At 44.5% G+C, this 23,589-nt stretch overlaps 2 long non-coding RNA genes across 5 annotated transcripts in view; one reads left to right on the plus strand and one right to left on the minus strand.

Annotated features, from left to right (window-relative positions):
* The window catches only part of LOC142071958 (uncharacterized), a 478,941-nt gene that overhangs the window by 428,469 nt on the left and 26,883 nt on the right, over window positions 1-23,589 (plus strand). The gene's annotated exons all lie outside the window — the stretch shown is intronic.
* Window positions 5,735-12,255, minus strand: LOC142071793 (uncharacterized). Its single transcript, XR_012667986.1, has 3 exons — window positions 12,177-12,255; window positions 6,950-7,035; window positions 5,735-6,733 (listed from the first exon to the last, which is right to left on the minus strand). It is a non-coding gene; the product is annotated as an uncharacterized LOC142071793 (long non-coding RNA).

The following is a 23,589-nucleotide window of genomic DNA, read 5'->3' on the forward strand; positions in this document are numbered from 1 at the left end:
GACAATAATATTCTCCAGTATGGTCAACTTTAACACTACTGATGGTTTGAGTGTAATCAGTAAATACATCTACACTGCAAAAAAACCCCAAACCCAAACAAAAAAGCCACAACAGAAAGTCTCAGATCCCAAGTTAACTAACTTGGGCTCACAGGTCTAAAAATGGTTTCAGAGTAACAGCCATGTTAGTCTGTATTCACAAAACGAAAAGGAGTACTTGTGGCACCTTAGAGACTAACCAATTTATTTGAGCATAAGCTTTCATGAGCTACCGATGAAGTGAGCTGTAGCTCACGAAAGCTTATGCTCAAATAAATTGGTTAGTCTCTAAGGTGCCACAAGTACTCCTTTTCTTTTTAGGTCTAACAATAACAGCATAGATTTGCCACTGGGGCTGGAGCCCAGGCTTTGAAACCTGGTGAGGATGTCAGAGAAGTAATGAACTTAAAATATTTATATACAATCAATGCAACAATTTTTATCTTTGTGTAATTTCTTACCCTGAAGCAAGAAAACAAGTAACAGACAGAGAAGTCTGTGAGATCATCTTGCTTGTCTGTGATTGGAAATGTTCGTTGGCATAAGGTGGTTACAGTGATGGATGTTGGTTGGCATAAGGTGGTTACAGTGGTGGATTCGTTATTTAACGAGGAGACTTTATCAGTGGGTAGCAGAGCAGATTTCCATATATTTAAACACAAGCCCTTCTATAACAATTGAGTGATGTAGGGTAAGTCATGCTCCTGTTACATGACGATCAGGTGATTACATGTATTACATGTATTTTACAGAGACTGCTCATGTGAGTGAGGACTTAGCTGTGGGTTTAAGAGGCTCCCAGATAGGTATGTTTTTTAAAGATGGTGATCAGGGAAGCCCACTCACTCAATTATTCTTCTTCCTCTTTCATCAGACCATACCAGTAAAGAAACCTTCCGAAACCAACTGGCCTCTTTGGCCTGAAATCGCCACCTCTGCAAAGGGGTATTGAAATACTGCCATCTACTGGCCAATGTTATCTACAGAATTTAGTCCATGAATGGCATGCCCAAGCAGATGTCCTAGCACTCCCCAGGGAGTGTGGGACGACACGGCCTGATGCTGCTTTGCCTTCTCGTATATGTCTCTTTTAGCCCCCCAGTCACGTTTCAAGCTGTGGTTGATGTTGTGGGGCCAGTTTCTCATCAAACACCAGAAGACGCATGTTGTGTATAGATCGCACCTGGGGCCCTTATTAAGGAAGAATGGCCTTATTAGGAAGGTACTGGACTGGTGATTGAGATCTGGGTTGAGTGTCTGGCTGGGCCTTAGTCTCCCTGTGTGACATGCAACAAGTTACTTATTCTCTCTCTCTCTTTCAGATCCCCATCTTGTTATATGGGGAACAAAGGCCACTTGAACAGTTTGATGCTTTAAGAGTAACATCATACCGTCCCCCCCACTGTACTCCTGCATTGGGTCCCCCCCACCCCCCACAGCGCAACTTCAGCATACCGTGTAGTTGAGGAAGCAGCGCCCTGAGGAACCTGTCAGGCATTGCTGCTCACCTTGGTAATGCAGCTTTGGAATCTGTCCAGGGCTCAGACACAGCAGCAGTCTCACTAACAGCCCCATAAACCAAGAAGGCAATTACAACTGAATGGCCAGATTTACCCACACACGTTGCCTGCTCTGGCGATACAAACTGGCTGGTTGCTCTGCGTGCTTCAGTGTACAAGTCAGTCTGCCCTCTGAAATCAAGACGGGCGAGCTTTTTAGATCATATGCTGTTGTTCAAGCTGAAGTTCTGGGCTTGATACAGAATTTATTGGGTGGGTTCTATAGCCATGCAGACGAGATGCTCATGATGGTCCCTTGTGGCCTTAAAAATGTACTAATCTAAATAAAATAAAAAGAAGAGGGAAGGCTATTACATCTCTGCATCTCATTAGTAATGTTGTATAATGGCATTCTCTTGGGGTTTGTTTTAGTGTCCATGTATGAAATTGTGTGTGTGTGTGTGCGTTTGTGTATATGTCATGATGATGACAATGATATGTATGTACATAAGTAAACCGAAGGAAATTCTCAAACAAAAAACTACATTAAGATAGAGTTAAGGTTGTCAGTAGTTATCCAGAACTTCAGACATTACAAGGATGTTGCACTTAACCCAGACCCCAGCATTGCAAAACCAAGGACATTCAGAATTAAGGTTTACACTTTAAAGTGGTTTTTTTTTAAAGTAAGAAAAGTGCTGTTAAAACACCCAAAAAATCTTAACTCTGTGGTGTGGAGGGAAATACATGGAAAAACTCCATTTTGTCTTTAAAAATCTTTCTGATCAGATCCGGGATTCTCAAACACTGCATTGCTTTAACTACAATGATATGTTAATTGCACTGAATCATTACAGGACATTGTTACGATATTTTGGTGCCCTCACTGTGTGTTGACATACCGTAACGTGTTTCATTGTCTTTTAAATCTATCTTGGATTTTCCTAAGTTTATAGTACTTTTTTTTTTTTTGCTATAAATACAACTCCTCCGTAATGTATTTTACTCTAAATTACAAATATGTACTTGCAACCAGAACTCCATCTTAATGCTGTTTGTATCTGGGAATATTCTCCTCTACGATATAAATGTCTCTTTGTATATTTTTTCACAGCACAGAGTGTGTCCCCATAACAAAGTTACTTTTGGAATTGTGTGTAGTTTGTTTGTTTGTTTTTTGGAATGCATATTTTGGGCCAAAACTTCTAGAATCCTCAATTATGTAGAGTCAGGGTAAAACTAATCAATAAAAATATTAAAAAACTCCCTCCGCATTATAGACACATGCCCTGTTTTGTACATGTTGGGCTCTGAGGGCCAGTGTAGCAGGATCTAGCATCTATCAAGGACGCAAGCACCGTAGGCTTCTTGAAAGCCAGGCAGGACACTCAACGATGTTGTCCCAGGCATGCCAAGTGCACCCAGCCCACATGCTCTAGCTGCTTAACCACAAATCTGCTGCTTGCTGGTGAGAATGAACAGCATTTGGATCCCTCCCAAACAGGCCAAGAAGGGACCCCTGCTTTGGAGTGCAGGACACCAGTAGATTCCCCACCAGCAACCCACTGAAAATAGATATGGTGCAAAGTTTGGGAAAGGGATCAAGCAGGGAACTGTCTGCCATAAATCCGCCCATGAAAGGGTGTTTTGTGTCATTCCCAGAATGAGGCACTTCCTTCCACAGTGGTCCACACCTGATCTGCATAGTCTGTGACTGGGTGTGTGTATGTTAATGGTTTAATGTACGTCAGGTGGTGTCAGTTTATATGTATGTGATCTGTGCTGCATGAATAAGTGAATATTACCTTTATTTCCCATGCTCTGCATCTTTTGTCTGAAACAATTTTAATTTCAAGCTAATTAAGTTTGCTCTCTGGATTAATGTATTAATTCCCAGACAAAAACTACATTAAGATTGTAGCAGTTCTTTGGGGAAGGGGCATCTTTTGGTTCTGTGTTTGTACAGCACCTAGCACAATGGGGTCCAAGTCCATGTCTGGGGCTTTGTGGGCACTACTGCAGGGCAAACAAAAACAAAAAAAGAAGAAGAAGATGGAGTTAAGGCTGAGAGTATTAGTAATTTAGGATAAAATCAGTGACCGGGATGTTGTCATGATCCAAACACCAAGGATTATAAACCCAGAAAATTAACAGTTAAGGTTAGACTTAAAAAAAGACATAACACATTTTGTGGGATTTCACTAATGATCCTCTGTTGTTCAGCTGATGCTATGACAAAACTTCCCTGCATAGCTAACCTCTTGGGATAGCAATACAATGCTAGAGTTTTAGGTTGTTAGTGGATGGGAGAAGTTATCATCTTATTTTTCTTTTGGCAGAACATTTGAAAACTAGATTCTTGTGCTACTTGTGTGTACGGGTGTCTACTAAACTTCATGCTTCATAGAGCAGGGAGGTTTTTGTATTGGTCTGTATCACTGTGAGAGGCCAGCTGTTATACTGCTGACAGTAATAATCTCCAGCATCATCCGCTTCAACCCTGCTGATGGTGAATGTGAAATCTGTGCCCGACCCACTGCCACTGAACCGGTCTGGGATCCCAGAGGGGCGGGTGGAAGCGCTGTAGATAAGGAGCTTAGGAGCTTGCCCTGATTTCTGTTGGTACCAGGCCATGTAGCTACTAACACTGGAACTGGCTTTGCAGTTGATGGTGACTCTGTCTCCTGGAGACACTGCCAGGGATTCTGGAGTCTGAGTCAGCACAATCTGCCCATTGGAACCTGGCGAGAGAGAATAAAAATTGGCAGGGCTGGGGTTGGGTAAACGGGACAATGACATTAACATTACTCAAAGCTCCACATTGAAAAACTTGTAAACTGAACAGTAGAAATAAACAAAAATATACCTGGAATCAGCATATAACTCTACAAACCATAGGCATTTTTTTAATGATTTGCCATATGTCTTATCAACACTTTTGAAACTTGTCTGTTTCTTACCCTGAAACCAGAAAAGCAGTAGCCAGAGAAGGGGAGTCTTTGAGATCATCTTGCTTCTGTGTGGTTGGAAATTCTCCTCAGTAAAGTATATAGTGGAAATGGAACCATTTATGTGTTCAGCAGCTCAGTGAGGAAACAGCAGCCTTGTGTGAATATGCAAAAAGAGCCCAATTATGTAAATGACCAGAGGTTAGTGCCAGGGAGAAGCTTTGAAATATCTGACTTGATGGTGCTTTGTGGTTTTTGGATGTAATAACTATAACATATTTGCATGATTCAGATGGTTAAGCAGCCAGAGTTAGCTTGACAAGCACAGGGGGTAACGGCTGTTTGATTAATGATGAGTGACCGAGTGAGCGGCAGGTTGAAACACCAGTTAGAAGAGCTAAAATCATTCAGTCATTTACTGTGTGGGGTTTAAATGCAATCAGCCTCGTCTCTTTTAATTAATCCATTTTCGTTATATTGATAGGGCCAGATTTTCAAAGAAGCAGTGGCACCGGCATCTGCATGGTTCTCTGCATCAGCACCAGTGGCCGCATGCATTCTGCAGGCCTGGAACGAAGGCTGCTCTCAAAGGCTTGAAGGGTGCACGCAGGCAGGATGAAAATGAGGTCTGGGAAGAGGAGTCCCAAGGTCCGAGCATGCTCAGATTTTGGGGGTATGCACAGCACAGATATGGGGAAAAGTGGTGTCAGTGTGCCAGGCTCCAGCGCTGCCCATTGTGTCTGTGCCACTGTCCCCTCTGCTTCCACGACATGGTGGGCACTAGAGTCTGAGGGGTACAGGGGGTTGTGTGAGTGGAGCAGTGGGGCCTCCAAACCTCCTAATCGCCACTGCGGTTACCCCATTCCCCAGCTGCTGGATCTTCTGGGTGGGTGTGGCCAGCCCGGTTGTCACTGGGAAGCTGACTAAACACCTTCTCCATTGGCTCCTGCTGACTTTTACTAGCCAGACCCAGTCTGAATGTGTTCACACCCCACGCCTTCTGGAAAAAGGGATCAGCACCCTTCTGTGTGGCCACTCTCACTTCCCTGCCCTTCAGACCGCACCCCTCCTCTGGTGTATCCGCCCAGTCCCTATGAAAATCCTGTGTGTGCTTATTACCTGCTTGTGCCTAAGGGTTCACATGTGTTTGGGGATTTGCTCCTATACAGACCTTTGTGAATTTGGCCCATAAGGTCTTAACATATTCTACAACAGAGCAAACAGGCACCTGATCTTAACACTGCCATTTAAAAATCCCTAGATTATATAATTTTCTTAGGTGAATAATGATTCTGAGACCTTTAGGTGGGATTTTATTGATTATCTATTCAAATAAGAGGAGCCCCTGAGACCATTTTAGAAGTGTATTTATAATGGCAGAGCTGGTTAACGTTTTTCTGAAGGAACAGCTTTCTGTCAGGAAATGTGGAATTAACAAAATCTAAACATTCTGTGGGAACACATGGATTCTGTTCAAAGTTTCAGGGGAAAGTTTTGATAAGGTCAAAACATTTCCTTCCGATATGGTCAAAATGATTGTTTCGATGTTGTTATTTTGACTGTTCTATTGTATTGCCGTGAGTGTTGTGTTATGAAGTTCAGTTGACAAAGTTCAAATGAACGTGTCAACCTTGTTGACATGAAAATCTTTGATTTTTCCAAAATGAAATTGTCTCTGGTGCCCTGGGATTCAAGAGTGTGAATAAAGCAGAGAAAACTGTAGTGAGCCTCAAGTCTCTGTGGATATTATAGAGTCTGTGATTAGCCAAACTTTTTGAGTCCTCCAGTGTTCTCCTTTTTGTTGTGTGCTTACAGATGGAATAAGTCACCTTTTTATTTCATGTTTGACAGAACATTTGAAATGCAGACAGGTATATCTGGAACAAACGGTAACTGCATTGCATGCTGCAGAGAGCAGGGAGGTTTTTGTACTGGTCTCTATCACTGTGAGAGGGGAGCTGTTACATTGCTGGCAGTAATAATCTCCAGCATCATCAGCTTCTATGTTGCTGATTGTGAATGTGAAATCTGTGCCAGACCCACTGCCGCTGAACCGGGCTGGGACTCCCGACTGGAGGTTGGTGGCGTAGTAGATAAGAAGTTTGGGAGCTTGACCAGGTTTTTGTTGGTACCAGTTTAGGCAAGTGGCAACGCTCGTACTGGCTTTGCAGTTGATAGAGACTCTCCCTCCCACTGGCACTGCCAGAGATTCCGGGGACTGAGTCATCACAGTTTGCCCAGAGGAGTCTGGATAAAGAAAGAGCGTGGGTAGGGAATGAACAATGATACAATGCTGGATACGATGAATATTCAAACACTAAAAAACAGGTTGAATTTGCCAGTGTGACTTGACACTAAAACACAACATATAGAATATTAATTCAATGAATCCGGTGGCAACATTTCTTACGTTCTGTCACATGGATCATTACATTTTCAAATTCTTTGTTTTCAATTTCTTACCCTGAATCCAGAGAACCAGCAGCCAGAGAAGGGGAGTGTGTGAGATCATCTTGCCAGACTGTGGTAGGAAAGGTTTGTTCATAAACCTGCAGTGGAAAATGAAATGCTTATCATTTATATGTGCTCAGCCGCTGAGTGAGAAACCCTCATCCCTATGCAAAATACATGTAAATTTACTGCACTTGAGTTGCAGCACAGAGTTGTGAAATGTTCATATTTGGCACGTATCCTGCTGCTGTTTCATTTCAGAATGTCATCGTCATGTATTTCCAAGGTTCAGATGGTAATATGCTCAAACAGCTCTGCAGATCTTGCATGTACATAGCCGATCTGAGACATCTCCCCTGGATGTTCACTTGGACTGGGCGACCAGTATCTGAACATGAGCCTTCATTTCAGCCCTCTCCATCTGAATACTTGCTGGAAGTCACTCATTCCATGCCCTTGGAGGGTGCCTCATCATAGAATCATAGAATATCAGGGTTGGAAGAGAGCTCAGGAGGTCATCTAGTCCAGCACCCTGCTCAAAGCAGGACCAACCCCAACTAAATCATCCCAGCCAGGGCTTTGTCAAGCCTGACCTTAAAAATACCTAAGGAAGGAGATTCGACCACCTCCCTAGGTAACGCATTCCAGTGTTTCACCCCCTCCTAGTGAAAAAGTTTTTCCTAATATCCAACCTAAACCTCCCCCACTGCAACTTGAGACCATTACTCCTTGTTCTGTCATCAGCTCATCCTTCTTAGACAAAGCAGGGAAAATGGCTGGCCTCCCCATCCAAGTGTTCTCCACAACATCACTCGTAAGGGGTGTTGCTTAATCTGAAAGTTCTATCTATAGAAGAACTAAAGAACCTTGGGCCTCGTTTACAGAGGTGCTGATCTCCTGCATCTCCCATAACAGTGCACCGAAGCTGAGGGTGCTCAGCGCCTCAGACAGTCAGGTTCTCTCTGTCCATTTTTGGGCTTCAGTGAGGGAGACTCTTAATTACTGATGTGCAGTGGCTGACTCTAAGGTCAGAGATCTCAACAGTCTCGCCCCTGGCCCCCTAACATGGCAAGGTGGGCCATGGCACAAGGATGGGTTGGCGTGTGGCAATAAGAGACCAGGTTAACCGTGTGTGCTGTGAGCCAGGAGTTTGCTCCTCCGCTGGGTGCTGTGTCCGCACCGACTATATCCAATTATCTGTTAAACAAACCACCTAATGATAGTATGGTGAGTGGAACTGGAGAAGGAGGGTCGGGTTTGAGGAGGAGCTGTTGGTGGGCTCAGGAAAGCAAGCAAAGGTAAGGTTGCCAGACAAACTCTAGAGCCTCCGCATGTAACACTGGTCACTCAGCATGCTGAACAAAGGTCTCTTTCCTACAGCTCTGCCTGCCTGCTGCATCACTTAGTGCTGACAAACACTAATAACAAGGGATCCTGCTTTGTTGTCAGGCACTTGCACCGTTCTCCCCACTTCACCAAATTATCTGTGCTCTCTAAGTGCCTCCAGGTCTCCTGGCTCTCCACTTTAGACAGGTTTTGTAGCAATATGGCACAAAACCATCCACGGATCCAGTGAGAGCAACTCTAGCAGAGGTCCTGCTGAGGCCTTTATGCACCTTAGATTGCTCTATAAATTGCTCTCTTCTGTTAATTCTCTCTGAAGCACCTGACATTGGCCACTATCAGAAGACAGGATACGGGGCTAGATGGACCATTAGTCTGACCCAGTATGGCCATTCCTATGTTCTTAGCAGGACAATATCAAATCCTGTTGATTGACCAAATTCTGTGGACAAGTCTATCATTGACCACTAGATGGCAATAGAAAGAGCACTTCAGGAGTGGAGATTTCAGTCAATCCATGCAACTGAATCATTCAAAGAACTGCCCAAGCAGGTGTGAGCACATTTCCCTGGGGAGTTGCAGTACTGTACGGTCTGCTGCATCTCTTTACTGTGATGCATCTTCCCTTTTTTGTATCCAACTGTACATTTCAATATGCTGTTGATACTGTGAAGCCAGTTTTCCACCACAGAAGCTGTCATAGTCCAAACCCCACATGGAAAGGGAATTTAGGCTCCTGTGTGTTGATCTGAGCACCCAGAAGTGCCATACAGGAGTCTTACTGAGGCACCATTCTTTGAAAATGAGGTCTCCCAGTTTGGGCCAGGCCGTGTCTGGAACAATCTGGCCCTAGGTCTTGTACATTCTTTTTGTGTTTGTGTGTGAGGCCGAAGTCAGAGGTGCACCGAGGCGGGCCAAACGTTCTTGTGTTACTGCAACTACAGCAGAGCTGTTGGGTGGAGATGATGGGAATCCTACAGGACTGGCATATGTCAGGAATAGGACAACATCCCTGAGATCTGATGGGCTCAGACAATTCCTTTTCAACAAAAGAAGCTAGAATTATAATTTTCATAATTTCCACTGGTTTCAGAGTAGCAGCCGTGTTAGTCTGTATTCGCAAAAAGAAAAGGAGGACTTGTGGCACCTTAGAGACTAACCAATTTATTTGAGCATGAGCTTTCGTGAGCTACAGCTCACTTCATCAGATGCAACTTATGAGCTTATGCTCAAATAAATTTGTTAGTCTCTAAGGTGCCACAAGTACTCCTTTTCTTTTTGCATAATTTCCACTGTAATTTCATTATTGTACAGACTCCTTATTAAGCAAAGCAAATACTTCTATCATATTTCTGTTTTTAAATATATGAAGTGTATCTGTTGGAGCTTGATGAAATTGCTTTCTGCATGTAACAGATGGAATTGAGAAGTACCCAAAACTAAAAGTGTCTTGCCCATTGTGACTGTTGAACAGATGGTCAGTATGTTACACCCTGCACAGCACGTGGGGAGGGTTTTGTATGGGTGGAACCGGGAAGGGGTGGTTGCATTAACCGCCATGGACACGCTCGTGCCCATTCATGTGCACACATCCTTTGGGGTCTCCATGCTCTAGACCTGCCCTGATACTGTTTTGAAAATCCTGTCCAGGCTCATCTTCTCTTGTGTCCCACAGCTCGTGTGCATTTGAGACTTGATCCAAAGCTCATTGAAGTCAGTGGGATTCTTTCTGCTGACATGAGATCTCTGAAAAATTGGCCCCACAAGGTCTAGTCTTACACTCTACAAACTGAGTGAGTGTTCTCCTGATGTTAGCAAATCTATTCAATAAAGGAATCTGTAATTTGAGTATTTTAGCAATGTTTATGAGAAACCTTCAGAAAGAGATTTGTATCGTGTCTGTTGCTAGTGCAAGGGGACTGTTGCCCCCTTACTAACATTCAGTGGGGGTGTTTTGGTTGGCTAGCTCCCAGTACTAAAATGGGAAGGGTCTATGGGAAACCAGGACACTGAGACTGATAGTCCCAAGGAACAATGGGGAGAGGCCAATGCTCCAGGTCAGCCTGAATGACAGGGCGGGCAGGCTAATCAGAGAGTCAGGAGGCCAGGGAGGTCTCGTCCTCCGTGTGAGCTGGATTTGCCTGGGTTAGACAGCTTGGGGCCGAGCTAAGGAGAAAGCAGGGGCCCAAGCTAAGCTGGGGAGCAGAGCTGGGCCAGATCCAGAGGGACCAGAAAAGCAGGCCAAGAAGCAGGTCAGTGCTGGGAGCCGAGTCACAGAAGCAGCCTGCAGAGCAGACCTGTCCTGGGAGCAGAGGTGCAGCAACCAGAGCCAGAGGGGCCACAGAAGCAGCCCAGGGAGCTGGAGGCAGAGCAGCAGCAGCAGTGCAGAGACCGAGCGGTGGAGCTGGGGCTGGAGCAGTCCGGAGCTGGGTGCGGAGAGCAGCTGGGGAGAGCGAGGGGGACCCTGGGCAGCAGGCCCAGCACAGGGAGACGCCTCAGCCAAGGGGCTCTGCAGGCCAGGCGTGGATCATAACCCCGACAGGGCGGGGGCGACCCTGGGAAGAAGGTCCCTACCACTTAGAGCCTGAGAGCGTGTGGCCACCACCAGAGCGAGGGTCCGACCCACAGCATCCCTGCAGCACAGTCAGGGCCTGAGAAGGCGGCCTGGGACTTACAAGGAGCAGACTGTGAACTGCCCGGACATTCCAGAGACCCTGTTTGTGATGTTCCCTGCCACAGAGCGGGGTGATGTGTTTCCTTTAACCTTTCCCATTTCCCCTTATTCTTTTTAAAATTAATTGTTGATTAAATAACTTGCATTTGCTTTAACTTGTATGTAATGGTCAGTGGGTCAGAGAAGTGCCCAGTGCAGAGAGAGTACCCCAGAGTGGGGACACCCTAGCCCCTGTCCTAGGTGACCACAGCAGGGTTGGGGGTCGAGCCCCCCAGGAATCCTGGGCCCAGCCTTGTTGGGGTTACGAGGACTCTGCCAGACAGGAGAGTGGAAGGGGAGTCCTCAAGGGCAGGGAGGCCACTGGGTAAAGGCAGTGGGAGCAAGGACTCAGATCCTTTCGCTAGCCCACTTCACCAGGGTAGTACAGAAACCAGGAAAGTTCCCCACAATAGTGGAACTATTCCCCCGCTTACACTAGGAAAGGAATGCTGCAGGCAATTTTTGAAATGCATTCCTATTGGAATGAAATGAATGTATTGTAAGACAGTATCATTTTCAATTGGGAGATAGGAGGCAAAGCAGCTGTTAATGATTTGCACTGAAAGTGAAATCAGAGTCTCTGATGCATTGGGATTCATGGGTGGGATAAAGCTAGAGAGATTTTCAGGACTCCTAATACAAATATCTATGTAATCAGCTAGACACTTTGTGTAGTAATTCAGTGTTACGGGTTTTTTTTACCATCTGTTAGACTGGGGTAAGTTACTCTCCTCTTTCAAGCTGGACAGAACGTTTTAAAATTAAACTTTTGTACAAGGAAGAAAAGGCAACCAGAGCAGGGATGCAGAGAGGAAGCCCCATTAATAAGAAGCTTAGTAGCTTGTCCAGGTTTCTGTTGGTACTGGTGTTTGCAAGGCTCAGTGTCTGTCCTGGCTTTGCAGTTGATAGTGACTCGATCTCCTGCTGATGCTCACAGAGCTTCTGGAGTTTGAGTCTTCACAATCTGCCCAGAGAAGTCTAGGCATAGGAAAAACAATGGGTAGGGAATCGAACAGTGATACAATATTGTGTATGATAACTATACCAAGCTTTACATTGAAACCCTTTTAAGTTGCTAATATAAGTTGTTAAAATGCAACAAAAATATGAAGTTAATTATTCAGCATTCAAAATATTATTCTATTAAGTATATACCATTCAAACTCTTGTTTTATTTCTTACCCTGAATCCAGAAAGCCAGCAGCCAAAGGAGGAAAGTGTGTGAGATCATCTTGACAGCTTGAGATTGAAAAGATTTGTCTATTATTCTCTAGGAAAAACATTTATAAGTACTCAGCAGCTCAGCAAGGCAATGTCCCCCATGTGGGACTATCCAAAATACATATAAATGTCCTGCACTTTAGTTCCAGGGCAGAGATCTGGGATGTTAATATTTAGCCTGTTCGTTTCATGCTGCTAGTGTCTGTTAGAATTAAGGTTATGCACTTGTAGGATGTAGATGCTAATATAGACATCTCACTGGATTTTATATGTGTATTTACTGATCTGACATGTCTCCACTCACATCTCCAGAACCGGGAGGTTGTTGTATTGGTCTGTATCACTGTGAGAGGTGAGCGCTCAGCCTGCGGACAATAGTAATCTGCTGCATCATCAGCTTCAACGCTGCTGACTGTGAGAGTGTAATTGGTGCCAGACCCACCACCACTGAACTGGGCTGGGACCTCAGAGGCAGGGAAGGAGCCATAATATATTAGGAGCTCAGGAGCTTGTTCTGATTTCTTTTGGTACCAAGAGATAGTCGTTGCCACATCTAGAACTGGCTGTACATCTGATGGTGACATTTTGTCCTGGAGACACTGAGAGGGATTCTGGAGACTGAGTCATAGTGATGGGCCCAAAGGAGTCTGTATTAATTATAAAATATAAATAAATCCAGATAAAAGGTCATTGATAGTCAGCAATATTGTGTGTTAATAAATGATTGACAGTTGCATCTTTAGATCATGGCATTAAGTGCATCATATAATACAACATGTTCACAGTCATTATATTCTAGCCATAATCTGATGAATGGGTTATTTGATAGCCAATATAGCTACAGTGATTCACATTTTTTAAAATGTCAGTGGATCTTTGTGCTTTTAAGCCAGTGCCGTCCGATTCTGATTTTTACCTGGACTCCAAAGCACTAGTAACCAGAGGAGCTGAGCCTGGGAGAACATCTTGATACATCTGAGCTGGCAGGTGCTGTTCAATAAACTGTGGAGAGTGGAACAAAATTTTTCTAGCCCCCAGAGCAACAGGGCAGCGTCACTGGGGAATTCACATGCAAAGCAGCCCATGTGTGCGGGATCCTGGCCTCCTGCTCTGACTAGACATAGAGCTGGTGAGGATCTAAGAAAATCATGGGGCAGGATTTTTTGTGGAAACTGGAACTTTTAACAGACATTGCAGCTTTTAATTGTTGCCACAAATTTTACTTGGGTTGTGATCCTGTGTGCCAGGTCTGAACACCATTCACTGAGAGGGGGCAGCCAGGCCAAATCTATCTGACTGAGTGGCATTACGACCTGGCGCCCGGGGTCACAACACCATACAAATTTGGCCCAGCCACCATAGGTGGGGGGCGGCTAGAGGGGGCTCAGCTCCTCCAAATGTGAGCCACCCCACTGCCTGCAAGTACTGCCCAGCTCGGCTGGCCAAGCACCATGCTGGCAGTGCCAGGACCAGCTTGGTGCTGAGTGGCCTGGCTGCCCAACAGCAGGACAAGCCGGGAGAATCCCTGGAGCCTGGCAGCGGTGGCATGGCAAGTCCGTGGTGCCCAGCATGGTGCCTCAGGCAAAGTTCATCTATCCCAAGTGTGACCAGCTCCAGTGAGCCCGCCCTGTCCATGGGTAGGTGGCGGAGGGTCCATCCCTGGTGCCTGCACATGGAGCTGGAGCCAGAGACGGAGGGAGGGAGCGAGTGCGACAGAGGCAGAAGAGGTGAGGGCGAAGTGACTGTGGAGGAGGGAGCCAGACACAGCCAGACTTAGCTGTGGCCCCCAGCAATGTCACACAGCTGGCAACCTCCTCCTGCCCCTTCCACAGCGCTCCGACCCCTCCCTACACCCCCAAATAACTTCCCAGAACGTCTACCACCCTGCCATAGCCCTCCCCTGAAAACTGCAACAGCTCCCACCACCCTGCTATAGACCCCCCCAAATAACCCCCACCGTAGTCCGCCAGCCCCTCGTTCCCACTGAACCCCCAAATAACCGCCTCCCAACCTTCGAGAGCCAAGCAGGACACACACTGTCTGTTCTATGCCCTTGCCCTGCTTTGGCCGGCAGGCCCGTGCCTTGGAAGAAGATGTGGAGCTTATGTGTAGGTGACCAAACTAAACCTGCAACTTTACCAAACTGTGGCCGCAACTTTTGAACCAAAAACGGCACAACTTTTTTACAGCCTTACTGATCAGTGTTTGTAAAGTGCTTTGAGATCCTCAGGTGGCTGGTGCTAAATTAGTGCAGAGGGTGTGCATTGGCCTAACCCCTGCACGTCCACCAGGGGAGGTGAGCAATGCTGGCTGCCCCTCAAATTATACAGTAAGATGGGCAAAGTCGTGTGATCGTTGACATTTTTCTTAATGTCCCAGCTCTGGGAATCATGTGATTAGGTGAGAATCTCCACTGTCCTTCAAAAAAGGAAGAGCCAGTTTCTAGCTCACATGGTTGTGCAGAAATTTTGAAAATGTGAAATTCCGAAGGCAAAGAAAACGTCCGTATATATGCTTTTGAAAAAAAAAAACCTCATGATTTGTTGAGCTCAAACTCATGATTTGTGAATGGCCGGGGTTGGCAATTCAGGGATCAGGGCTACAAAATGTTGCTCACGGTTTGCACAGCTCAAATGCAGTTTGGGGTTTTGTCCAGCTGGGTGGGACAGGCTCTGGGAGAGTGTTTTGCTGATCATCTGCGCACACGTATGGAACGATTTGCATGTGCCCATTAGAAGCAGTTTTATTGTGTGGCTGTGCTCTGTAGGGAGCTGGACTTTGGTGGTCTGGGACAGGATAGTGAAACTTATGCATGACACGGTGATTAGAGGTCTGACATACTGTCCTGCTGTTACATGCTCCTGCACTTGCTGCATTTGGTGAATCTGATGTAGGTGGATTGATTGACAGTGATGGGTAATTGTGAAAGTTACTGATAACTTTGCCCTGTGGTTAGGTATGAGACACACAGGAACAGGTTTATGTCACAGGGAGCAGGGTGATTCGATATAACTGCAGCAATCGGTAACTGCCTTGCATGCTGCAGAGAGTGGGGAGCTTTTTGTATTGGTCTGTTTCACTGTGAGAGGCACATCATTACCCTTCTGGCAGTAATAATCTCCAGCATCATCTGCTTCTACGCTGCCGATTGTGAATGTGAAATCAGTGCCGGACCCACTGCCGCTGAACCGGGCTGGGACCCCCGACTGGAGGGTGCTAGCGTAGCTGATAAGAAGTTTGGGCGCTTGTCCAGGTTTCTGTTGGTACCAGTGTAAGTAATTGCTAATGCTCGTACTGGCTTTGCAGTTGATGGAGACTCTCCCTCCCACCGGCACTGCCAGAGATTCCGGGGACTGAGTCATCACAGTTTGCCCAGAGGAGTCTGGATGGAGAGAGAGGGTGGGAAGGGAATGAACAATGATACAATGCTGGATTTGACACATGCTCAGACACTGAAACACAATCTGAATTTTCCACTTTGTATTTCTACTAAATACAACACATAGAATATTAATCAAATGGATCAGAGTGGCAACATTTCTTACATCCATCACACTTAAAATTACATTTTCAAATTCTTTGTTTTTAATTTCCTACCTTGAATCCAGAGAACCAGCAGCCAGAGAAGTGCTGTGTGCGCGATCATCTTGCCTGACTGTAGCTGGAAAGGTTTGTTCATAAAGCATGCAGTGGAAAATTTAATAGTTATATGTGCTCAGTGAGAAAAAACTATATGCAAAATGCATGTAAATTTACTGCCCTTCAGTTTCAACAAAGAGTTATGAAATGTCAGTATTTGGCTTATTTCCTTCCGCTATTGTATGTTACAATGATGTCACATATTTACAGGACTGAGATGGTAACATACTAAGACCTCTCTGCAGATCTGGTTTCATGCCTTTAGAGCGCACCTCACCATTCTTAGGCAAAGCAATGATCCAAAATGGTTGGCCTCCTCATCAAAGTATTCCTCATACTATCACAAAGCAGTGTCTGTTAGCTTGGAAGCTCTAGCCATAGAAGAGTTAAAGAACCCTGGGTCTCATTTTCAGCCCCTGCATCTCCCATAACAGTGAATGGAAACTGGGTGCTCAGCACCTTGGACAATCAGGCTCTCACTGCCCATTTGGGGCTTTTGTGAGCTGTGGGGAGATCCTTCATCTTCTTTACTAATGTGGAATGGCTGACTCTGAGACAGCGTGGGATCAGAGGTCACAGTAATGTCCTCTGTGGCCACCGGACATGGGCTGTCCTTTGGCTGGCCATGGCACAAGGATGGGTTGGAGTAAGAGACGGGATTGACAGCGTGTGCCAGGAGCCAGGTGTTACGCCTTTGCTGGGTGCTGCTTTCCTCACGTACTACATCAAAGTATCTGTTAAACAAACCTCCTGACCATAGTATGGTGAGTGGAACTGGAGCTGGAGGGTAAGGTTTGAGGAGGAGCTGTTGCTGGACTCAGGAAAACAAGCAGAGAGGCAAGGCTGCCAGACAGAGCCTCTGTTTGTAACACTGGCCTCTCAGCGTATTGAACAAAGGGCTGTTCCCTACAATTCTGCCTGCCTGCTGCATCACTTATTGCTGATGAACACTAATAGCCTGGAATCTACTTTGTGGACAGGCATTTGCACTGTCCTGTCTTAAACCGTAAAGCAACCTTAAACCGTTAAGCACCTATTGTCTTCAGACAGTTTACTCACTCCTGAAACTGCTTTGCTGGGCAAAGACAGATCTGTTTTTCTGAGAATATTTTTGGTTCGTTTGGGGGGTGTGTGTGTGTGTGTATCTGTCTGCAGCTGTTTTGAGTAGTTCCAAGTATAATGGCATCTGGACAGTGCACCAACTCATGCTCTATGCTGTGAGGGAGGCAACTCTCACTAATTGTTTAAAGGGAAGTGTGTGCACATGATACAAGAGGAATAATGTCTAGTAACTTAGGCTTCAAAGTTTTCACTGATAATTGTGGGAGTTGTTTGTTGTCGGTTACATAGTTAGAAATGATCATGAATCACTTAGGTATTATTGGCCAGGTGGGCGGGAAAGATATCCCCAATGGCTGGCCATTATGGGACCACTATTGACCCAAGATTTTCACCATTGAATTTAATTAGCCCAAGCAGGTGTAAGTGCATTCCCCTGAGGAATACAGTACTCACTGTATAGTCGGCTGCATCTCTTTATTGTGATACGTGTTTCTCCTTTTAATTCTGCAGTTCTACATTTCAGGATGCAATAGCTCTTTCTCCTGCACAGATGAGCTTGAGAGTTCCCATGTGCTAGAGAAGTGGATTTGTTGGTCAGATGGCTCAACAGGACAGGTGTGCCTCAGACACTGTGCCACGTTCCTGAGATCTGATTGGCTGAGGCAATTACTTTTAAGCAAAAGAGGGTAAAATTGTAATGTCCAACATAATTTAGCTCTGCTACAGGCTGATTGTTAAACAAAATGGTTACTTACATCATCATAATTTTTAATGTTTTATATAAGAAATCTATATATAATCAAAAACTAATCAAACCTGACATTTTAATGGGAGTATCATAGATCTGGGGGAAGACACATAAACAGCAGAAATTGGTTGTGTGACGTTACGCCCCATATTCTTTATGGAAATATGCTTATGATATGGATATGGCATAACTGAGATATATTTTATGGAAGATGGGTCTTGGAAGGTATCATTGGACAGGTTATAATTTACTGAATGTGATTATCCAATTTGTATGCATGTATCTTTTCTGTATCTTAAGTTAGGAATATTGAGTATGTAACAATTACAACTGTGTGTGTATTTGTGAGACACCCACCAGACAACAGGCCATCTGCCTTTTTGGGCCATTAGGAAGAAACAATAAGACTTTGAAGATACTAATCTCTCTCCTTCCTGAGAGGCGTCCTGGGACATAGCTGTGACACTATTAGGTAAGGTGGTTCTGTCACCTGGTACTAAACCCCATCTTGGACTTCTAGTGATTTTCCACTAAAAGGAGGGAAAGGTCAAGACTGGGAAACAAAAGATTCCCACCTTACGTAAATTCTCTTTAAGGCTGGGGAGTAAGGCAAACAGGACTCTCCCTTCACTGCCATCCCACCCAAGAAGAAAGACTGCTAAAAGTACCCGAAGAGACAAAGAAACTAAGCTGAGGGAAAGAGAAGGGCTGAATGCAGACTGAGACCGAGGAGTCTAGTCTGTAAAGAGAAATAACTGGAACTCTCAGCTACAGAAACTCTTCATTCTGCCTAAGTCAACATTTGGGGCGAGAAATTACATTTTGTAACCTTTTTCTTTAGTAAATCAAGCTTAGTTTGTGAGTTTTGTTTAATTTGCTTAGTAATCTGCTTTGTTCTGTTTGCTGTCCCTTATAATCACTTAAAATTTTCCTTTTATAGTTAATAAACTTGTTTTTAGTTTATTCCAAAACCCAGTTTGTGCAATTCATGTGTGTGGGGGGGAAGGGTGAGGAGAGCTGTGCACATCTCTTTCCACATTGAGGGAGAGGGCGAACTTTTATGAACTTGTGCTGTGCAGATCTTTCTATACAGTGCAAGACAATATTATTTTGCATTTACTCCCCAAAGGAGGTGTGCATGTGAGTTCTGGGCAATTTCCTACTTGAATCTTTCCATAGAGAGCTGCTTGATTCTACGGCTGCTGCATCCCTGCCTGTGTGTGTGTGCTCTGCCAGAGGCCGGAGACCCTGATTCAGCAAAACAAAGACAGGCAGCCCAGGCTAGTGGAGCAGGCAGGCTCAGTGAAACCCCAGTACATCTGGTGGCATCCTGGATGGGGAGTCCGACCCATCACAGGTTGCGGAGGGCGGGGGGGAAAAGAAAGGGAAAAAAACTTTTATCATTTTTTTTTATTTTACTTCACGTGTGTCCAGAGTTGAATTGGGAGAGCTAGATGTGCCTTCCACATAATGAGTGTAGAACAAGTGACCAGCACAAAAGACCTGGCACATCCTACGGAGGTTTTTGTTATGGTCTGTATCAGTGTGAGAGGCCAGCTGTTATACTGCTGGCAGTAATAATCTCCAGCATCATCAACTTCAACCCTGCTGATGGTGAATGTGAAAGCAGTGCCAGATCCACTGCCACTGAACCGGGCTGGAACCCCCGTACCACGGGAAGAGGCTTCATAAATAAGGAGTTTAGGAGCTTTCCCAGATTTCTGTTGGTACCAGGCTATGTCATTAGTAATACCCGAACTGGCTTTGCAACTGATACTAACGCTTTCTCCTCCGCTGGCTGATAGGGACTCTGGTGACTGAGTCATCACAATATCACTGCTGGAGTCTAAAAAGAAAAAGAAAATCTGTGTCTGTCACAATATTTTTAAAAGTACATTTCACTTGATTAAATTTACTAGGTATTAAACATACTAGGAATTCTGTGTCACTCCAGATAAACCCCAAACCATTTTCAAATGTCATATTTTTATTCTTTCTTACCCTGAATCCATAAAAACATCATCATGAAGAAAAGCAGGTTGTGGGAAATCATCTTGACTTTTCTGGGTGACTAGAAGCTGAGAGCCCAGCAGTGAAATCTAAAATGCAACCTGGTAGATTTATAATCGCTGCTCAGAGCAGTGAGGAAATGGCACTCGGGTGTGAAAATGCAAAGAGGATGAGCTATGTAAATTGTCTCTAGAGATGTTAATTATCTTAGATCATCCCCTCCCACGGGCTGTTAGATAAATAGTAGGAGATAAGATTCCTACTGGACTTTTCCATTTTATCTCTTGAGTGTCCAGTTTGAATTGACATTAGTGGTGGGATTTAGGATAAACTGATTTAGGATAAATGCTGTGACTCTAGTATATCAACTGTAGTATAATCCAGCTGGGAATATTGTTGGTCCATTTGTTGAGAGAGAGAGAGAGTGTGTGTAGGTAGGTGTAGCTGTATTGAGTGGTTCCAAATATCACATCAATACCATGCATGCAGCGATACAGGGGGTAGACTCTAGTTCTCTACTTTGAAGCAGTCAACCCTTGTTTCAAGTGAAAGATGCACATGTAACACAAGGGGGGAAATATCTAGTCAATAAATGATCAAAGATTTTGCTGATAATTGGGTGAATTATTTTTTGTTAGTTACACAGTTAAAAACAAGTCACACTGAGGCTGTAATTGACCAGGAGTAGGTGGGACAGGTATCCCCAATGGGCTCATTATTGACCAGCAGCTTTCACCAAGAGAAGAGATTAAAAAAAACTTTGGAGTAGGTTCATTCAGCTTGGACAGGGACACAAAGAATTTGCTTTTTCTGTCTCTGAATGTTGACTCCCTCACAGCATCAGTGCCATGGGCATTGCTGCACAAGGGGGACCAAAGTACAACCATAATAGTGTTCTTAGGAAAAAGGAAATTAGACTGTCCCAACCTCAAGTGCTTCAGGAACAGTTTCTTGTCTCACCAGAGACCTTTAGTGTGGCATTAGCTCAGCAAAGTCCAAAGCTGACTGCAAAGAATTACACAGGGGTCTCACAAACCTGGGTGACTGGGCAACAAAATGGCAGATGACATTCAGTGCTGATAAATGCAAAGTAATGCATAATGGAAAACATAATCCCAATTGTATATACAAAATGATGGGGTCTAAATTAGCTGTTACCACTCAAGAAAGAGATCTTGGAGTCATTGTGGATGTTTTTTTGTGATAGTTCACTGTGAAGCAGCAGGCAAAAAAGCTAACTCGATGTTAGGAACCATTAGGAAAGGGATAGATAATAAGACAGAAAGTATCATAATGCCACTATATATATCCATGGTACGCCCACGCCTTGAATACCATGTCCAGGTCCCATGTCAAAAAAGATATATTAAAACTGGAAAAAGAAGAAGGGCAACACAAATGATTAGGGTTATGGAACAGTTTCCATATGAGGAGAGATTAAATAGATTTGGATGGTTCATCTTAGAAGAGAGATGACTAAGGGGGGATAAAATAGAGATCTATAAAATCATGACTGGTGTGAAGAAAATGAATATGGAAGTGTTATTTACCCCTTCACATAACACAAGAACCAGTGGTCAACCAAAGACAGATAGGCAGCAGGTTTAAAACAAACATAAGGAAGTACTTCTCCACACAACACACAGTCTGTAGAATGCATTGCCAGGGGACGTTGTGAAGGTCAAAAGTATAACTGGGTTCAAAAAAGAATAAGATAAGTTGATGGAGGATATGTGCATCAATGGCTATTAGTCAATCTGGTCAAGGATGCAACCCCATTCTCTGGGTGTCCCTAAAGCTCTGTCTGACTGCCAGAAGCTGGGACTGGACAACAGGGGATGGATCACTCTATAAATTGCCCTGTTCTGTTCATTCTCTCTGAAGCATCTGGCACTGGCCACTGTCAGAAGACAGGATACTGGGCTAGATGGACCATTGGTCTAACCCAATGAGGCCATTCTTTTGTTTTGGGCTGGATTATATTAAACAAACATCATCCTGTTGTTTGACTGAAATGTCCATTCCTGAAGTGCTCTGTCTTTCTATTGCCATCTCGTGCTCAGTGACAGAATGGTCCACACAACGTAATCAATCAAAGTAGTGTGCCCAAGCTGGTGTGAGCACATTTCCCTGTGGAGTGCAGTATTGTATGGTCTGCTGCATCTCTTCCCTGTGATGCGGTCTCCCCTTTTATGTCTCCAGCTGCACATTTCAATAGACAGTTGATACTGTGGAGCCAGTTTTCCACCAGAGAGCTGTCTTTGTCCAAACCCCACATGTTGATGCTCAGTTTGGGATTTATGCTCATGGAAGGGGAATTTATGCTCCTGTGTGTTGATCTGAGCACTAAGATGTGCAAGTTGGGCATCCCACTGAGACCCCATTGTTTGAAAATGAGGTCTCCTAATTTGGGCACTGACGTCTCTGGAACAATTTAGCCCTCGGCCTTGCACATTGTTTGTGTGTAAAGCCCAAACCAGAGATGCATCCAGGCGGGCCAAGCATTCTTGTGTTACATCAGCTACAACAGAGCTGTCTGGGTGGGGTTGATGGGAGTCTTACAGGACTGGCTGTGATGGAATACACCCGTATATTCACACGCCACATACTATTGTAATAACCTTTGTACAAAGTATGCCTTGTAAAGTATCATTTGAAAACTCATAATTTGCTGGTCAGTATTGTCCTTGTAAAATATGTAGCAACATTGTATGTGAAATTATAAGATTCCCCTGTATGATGTTATTAACACGTTTCAAACCCCACAGTCCTGCCCTCCCCCTCAGTTGTCTCATACCTTACACTTAGAGTGTAAGTTGTTCAGGGCAAGCACCATATATTTGTTCTGTTTTTATACAGCACTTAGCACAATGAGTCTCTGATCCATGTCTACGTCTTTAGGGGCTACCATAATGCAAATAGTAATGCATGGGTTATACGTGAAAGATCTGAGCCTGTGTGGATGGTCACAAAAGAAGATACAGAGATTGATGATGTGTACAAAAGTTTGAAGATACAAAGCAACAGGTTGGTTTGGCCGAATGTGTGTTGGCATCTGTAAAGAGGGACAAACTGGTACAATCAGATGGCATGAAAGGTGCTGTCTAAGATTTCTCAGCATGGCTCCTACAAATACCTTGGAATGGGGGAACTGTCAGATTTACAACATAAGGAAATCAAAGAAGTGAGGAAAGCATATTACAGATGAATATGAACTACTTTACAGACAAAACTCAACTTGAAGAATGTGATCTGAGTTAAGCACCTGGCAATGCATACAATAATGAATATCAATCCAGACAGGGACAGGATGCACATCCAATGATATGATGGAGGAAAAGGCCTGTTATCTGTGGAGGAAGCAAGTGACAATGACCTCAAAATATATGAGGAGTCAGAGTGAAATTCATCTGGTTGCAATAACAAGCAATGACCAAGTGTGCACCCCAGCCCAAGAAAGCATAAAAGAAAGGAGAAAGCAAATCACCAAAGAAAGACTTGAAAGATTTGTACAGAAATCAGTTCATAGACAGTGGTGGAGGGAGAGCAAATCCATTAGTGACTTAACATTAACAAACTCACAGCTTGTGGAAGGACCTCAAAAGAGCGACAACCTCATTATGAGTGCGCAAGAACAGTCCTTCCGGCCTACAGAAGAAAATTGACTGACAGAACTGCTCCCTGAACTGCAGAATGTGCTCTGGGGAGGAAAAGACAGCAGATCGTATCTTGAGCACCTGCGGGAACCTGGCTGGGAGAAGCTATATGAACAGGCATACTGAGGTTACCAAGTGTCTGCATTGGAGCTTCTGGGGCAAGTATGGATTTAAATCAACCATGTGGTACTATGACCACCAAATTGAAGGTGCTCTAAAGAATGAAAAGGCTACGATTTTATGGGATCTGGCAATTGAC

The sequence above is a fragment of the Caretta caretta genome, chromosome 4 (genome assembly GCF_965140235.1).
Source record: "Caretta caretta isolate rCarCar2 chromosome 4, rCarCar1.hap1, whole genome shotgun sequence".
NCBI lineage: Eukaryota > Metazoa > Chordata > Testudines > Cheloniidae > Caretta > Caretta caretta.